This window comes from Alligator mississippiensis, chromosome 11 (assembly GCF_030867095.1).
Source record: "Alligator mississippiensis isolate rAllMis1 chromosome 11, rAllMis1, whole genome shotgun sequence".
Lineage (NCBI taxonomy): Eukaryota > Metazoa > Chordata > Crocodylia > Alligatoridae > Alligator > Alligator mississippiensis.
The window spans coordinates 11,387,961-11,393,479 of record NC_081834.1 but is presented as its reverse complement, the minus strand read 5'-3'; positions in this window follow the sequence as shown (position 1 = coordinate 11,393,479).

The following is a 5,519-nucleotide window of genomic DNA, read 5'->3' as shown; positions in this document are numbered from 1 at the left end:
CTGCAAAATGTATATAAAATGTTACTAGCTCAGAGTTGCCATGATTGGGCTGGTGTCCAAAATGGAAGGACCAAATCCAAGGCATGGGTTGAGTCTTGGAAATGCTGTATCCAAAGGCCCAAGTTTGAGGAAGATTCACATAAACATGCAAACAACAATCTCTCCCTCCTGTTACTCCCCTTCCCCACTCTACAGGTACTTCTGCTTTGCCTGTTTCAGAAAAAAAAATGACCTTTTGGTGACAATAGACACTAGGGCTATGCAAAATGGCACTGTTACATTTCGCCTTGAGTTTCGACAGTTCCACAGAACAGCGTTCTGATCCAAATTTAATTTTGAGTTGAAACAGCTGTTTCATTCCATTTTGTTGAAACAGAACGGCTGTTTCGATGGTGTTTCAGCCTTTTGCTGGGGATGGGAAGTCAGCCCAGCTGTGCTGACTTCCCATCCCCAGCATTAGATTGAGCCAGGGGCGGGAGGCAGCCCAGCTAGGCTGCTTCCCCATCCCTGGAACTAGATCAAGCGGGGGGTGGGCTGGGCTGGGCTGCCTCACTGCCCCCGGTACGATCTAGCGCTGGGGATGGGGATCTAGCGTGGGAGATGGGGGGTCAACCCAGCTGGGCTGACTTCCCATTCCCAGCCTATAGTCGAAATGTTTTGACTTTTGAAACATTTTGACTAGCCTTGCTTTGTTTTGAGGGTGTTTCAACTGCCTTTGTTTCATTCCGATTTTGCTGTTTCGACCTTGAAATTGGTCGAAACAGTGTCGAAATGAAACGGCCGGTGAAATTTCACACAGCCCTACTAAACAGCACTGATAGGTGTGGTAGAATTGGCACTGAATCTGGTTTAACTATAAATGTAGGCAAGTGCTGCCTTGAACAATACTGTAGTCAAATACAAGACAGTTGGTGTATACACAAAGTGGCAGTGAAGTACCTACTGGTAACTGTTTTTTACATACCTTCTATTTATTTCTGTATATAGACATGGTTGTTTTGGCTTAACCTTATTTTATTCCAGTTTAGTGTGAGCCTCCCCCCCCCCCCCCCCGCCCCCCAGTTGATTTCAGTCAAATCAAAATCAGACTTTTTTTTTTCCAAAATAAGTCCGTCCATGCTCAGACTTGCACTGAAATAACATGAAGTGTGAATTTCAACTGATTTTAATGCAAGTTTGTGTGCAGATCTGCCCTAGCGTATGTTGTGCCTGAATGCCAAGGCTTTGTGTAGCATTTTATATTTCAGGTATTTTATGCATCTCATGTCTGCTTATCCTTTGGCTTCAGGACGGTAATACCTAATCTCCATTCCTAGCTGTTGAGAGGAGAGGAGACTGGATCACATTTTATTTCAATCCCAGGACAGTCTCCCCCCAGGCAAAAGTGTCCATGAGGTGCACATGCATGTAGCGAGGGTGCCTCTTTTGCTCAACTCAGGCTTGAGCTTGCACCATTCAATCAATGGAAGCTTTTTCCATTGTCTTGAATGGGAGCTGAATCAAGCCTGTACTGAGCTAATCAGGCTGATTCAGGTTCCTGCCGAACCTCAGTGCACGTCCCTATTGAAAGCTGCAGCCGCAGCCCCCCCTCCCATTCCCCTCCCTCTGGCTAATTAGTGTGCACATAACCCCCAGACAAAACCCCTGTGCACCTGCACTGCCATGGGAGCACAATGTAGGGCCAGCCAACAAAGCAGCATGGCAGGGACCCCAGCTCAGTGAATGCCTTGCTATCCCTCGCAAACACAATGTTCAAAAAGGAGGAGGAGATTCACTTGCCTGGACTTTTCAGTGCTGGAGAGAATGGGCAAAGTCCACAAAAGGGACTTAAAAAGGAGAGAGACAGAAGGAACAAGGCAAGTGCAGGGAGGGAAGAGGAGGAGGAGGGAGGGCCTTCCAGGTTGTTTAATGCGTTTTGCCCTCCAGAGCTCCTTAGTCTACATCTCAAAAGCCGTCAGTGACATCAAGTTGATTGTTTTTGCTGCAGCTATTAAAACTAGCGGCTAAAGAATCAAACGCTACCGTCTTCAGCACAGAACCTTCTTGTTAGCAGGACAAAATGAGCCTGAATCATTCAGGCCATAAAAGGGCCCTTTTTGGCTTTGAGGTGATGATGAATGATTCCTTAGTGGTGACAGGTTGTTTTTTCTTTCCTTGGGAGGACTTTGGCGATGCGCTCGCTCAGCTTCGCTTTTGAGTTTATACCTCTGGGCACGTTTCACCCAGCAGCGGCTGCATTTGACAGGACTTGAAATGATTCATTTGATAAATACCGTTGCTATTCTATTAAGGGCAGAATTAAATAATATACATTACAGAAGGAAAAACGGTGCAGGAGTTGTCATTGTTTTGGGCCAGGGCTAGCTGAAATTCTCTGTAGCTTCTATTGCACAGATGTTTGTGCAGAAAAGCATGCATCTGCCTTTGCTATAAGAAGTCACATTTCAAAGCGTTTCTCATGCTAGGCCACTAGATGCAGGCTATGACATTAGCCTATTCAATTCTAGTCAGCCCAGCAGCCCCGTGCCGAAGGCAAATGGCTGCTGATCGTCATTCAAAATCCCCTCCATCCCTTCATAAGGCCCATGGTTTGATAATCTGGTTTGCCATTACTCCCTCCCCTTCTCCCCCATGATTATCCCTATTTTATAGATGAGAAACGGAGGCAGTCAGGCCAAATGACTTGCATAGTCATAGAGAGGTTAAGTGTTCATGGTAGTAGCAGAATTCTGGAGATCCTGATTTCCAGGCCCAGTATTCAGGATACTAGATCACGTAATAATTTATTATTATTATTGGGATTTCTACTAGAGCTTATAGGGCCCAGGGCTCTTAAAATCAGGGCTTCATTGTGCAGGGTGCTGCAGGAAAGAAAACACTATCAATGCAAAGGAAAATACTATCCCTTTTCCAGATAAAGTTCTCAAGGCTCAACACATTTTTGGCACTTAGATATGCGGGTAACGAAGGGCCTATCAGAAAGAGAGAGGTCAGAACACCAGAGCATCTTCTGGGGGTTGGTGGAAAGAGCTACCTTTTCCATGTTTCTCTTAAACAGTTCAGGACTCGATCTCTAAATGGAAAACATGACTTTCTGGGGAAGAACCACATTGGCACTTACCACCAGCCAGAAACAAAACAGTCAAGGACGCAACTGGAAGTCTGAGAAGCCACAGGCTGGAGCGAGTCCTTTCATCTTAAAGCAAAACCCACATTGTTGCATCCCAGATCTCATCCCTTATGACACTTAGATTCGCTCTGCAATCTTTTCCTAGCAACCGTTGCTGAAAAGCGACAGCCTCCTTTTTTCAACGTACTGGGGCTTAAGATCACAGGCAGCAGTAGTTGGGCTGCTGATGGACAGATTTTGTTCATTGGGAAGAAGAATAGGAGGCCAATCCCAGTGGATGTTTTTTTGTTTGCAATTTTATGAAGCCATAACCCCCCCCCCCCCACCCCTCCCCAGGAATCGGGACAGCCAGAAAATAAGAATTCTGCTTAACAAAAAGTCCAGATTTCAATCTGCTTTTTACTTCAGGATCAGAACAATAATTAAACCTTTCAAAATGCAAGAGTGTTGTTGTCTTCAAGAATATGGAGGGTCCCAATAGCTAGGGTGTTCCCCCTGGATGCAGCGTATCTGAACTATCCAGACCTTCTAGGTCACCAAACTGGCTGAAAATGCCCTTGGAAATGTGGCAATTCCTGGTAGTTTTGATTTTGGTTGGGATGCAACACAGCCTAGGGTTAGAAAGTTAGAATACCAACCCTGACTGCCACTGCATGTCCCTACAGTGATGCAAATGTGTTGCCACGCCGGCTGAAAAGTCCCCTGCTGTTTATGATTCTGAAGGCTAAGGAAAGCTTGCCAGCCATTTTCAAGAGTATAGTCCTTCTGCCAGGCCTTGAGTAGCTAGATCAGCTCTCAGATTTCCACTCACTTCCTCTGGTTTCATAGATATAGGCACACACACACATATATATATATATATATATATATATATATATATTTCCCCACAGAGAGAGCTAAAACTAAATCAAAGGTTCTGGTGACATTTGAAGACATCTCCAAGATGTTCAACAAAAAAAAATGATCTCCAGGAAGGAGATCTGGAATAGAAATAGCCATTTTTTCTTATTTGAAAACTGGTTTTCGGACCTCCTTGCTCCTGAAGGGTGCATAGCTCCAGACTCTGCCAGTGCCTCTACCACGTGGACCATGGGACTGCGATTTTTGCTGAAATGTGATCATCACCACCAGACTTGGGAATGTTTTTTCTTCTGTTTCCTTATATTGCCAAAGTATTTTAATGCTGATTGGATCAATCATCCTCAAGGGTACTGAAGTTGTCCTTCCCACTAATAGGGTAACTAGGGCAGGGCAACTGGAGCAGCAGCCCTGGGTGAATACTGGGGGGAGATGGTGGAAAAATGACAGCCACCCAGAAGGCACTTCTGCCCCAGTGTATTGCCACCTCTCCAAATGCCCAGCTGCCCTATTATGCGCTGCCACCCAGTCTTTGGCCCCTTTGCTGAGATGGTGAGGATGGCATGAACATTTTACTGATTGTGAGGGTGTCTCTTTGTGAAACAGATGTCTGTTCCAGGGGAAAGGGACTGAAATTCATTCAGCAAACCACCATTACCAGTTGGTTCATGGCCAGGTTTATTAAGTACACTGGGGGTTATAACTGTAATAGGGTATCTTACACCCAAATCCCAGGGAAATCAGTGAAAATCCCTGTTTTTATCAGTGTGTGGAACCCAAGTCTGAAATGGACAGTTGGAACGGGTTCATCTCTTCTTTTCCTTTTATTAATAAGTTTGTGGCCAGTAAGATAATTGCCTGTTAATCCCCAAGCAGTGGCGGACCACGTTAATCAGAGTTAACGTTCTATCTACCATGCAAGAAATGCTTTCCTCTCCCTTCGCTATCTCCTTGCTAACCTGCTTCATGATTTTAATGACTTTTTTTCTTCCCATCAGCAGATTGCCATCTGCTGTTGAGCACGAGATCACAGCTCTGTTTGTCTAAATCACCTGGGTGCTGCAGTTGATAAAATGTCAGTGGGAAAAGAAATGCAATGAGGTTTTTAAGCATGAGCATCCCTTGTGAGTCACGGGAATCATAAAGCCCCAAACCTTGCAGTTTTCCAGCTGTGGCATATTGGCAGCTCCTCGGTTTGTAAACTGAACGGCATTGCAAATAGAGATAAGGGCAGAGGAATTGCCACAGGGAGACAAATCTCTGGTCCATTCAGTCAGATGATCAGTCTCTGGATATAGTGGGTTTGCAACTATTTTGACTTGTAAATAGAGCATTTTGGTCAAGTGTCACTTTGAAATCCAAGGTGAGCTTGAAATCTGCTTCCCCAGGAAAGCAAAACTTGCCAGCTGGAGTCGATGTGGCCTGACCATACACCTAGGGGGCTGGGATTCCCTGGCTTCTAAATTTGGATTCAGTGTCTTTCTTGTACAGAGAATTAGCTCCAGTTCAGTCTTGGGTAGCTGGTACACTG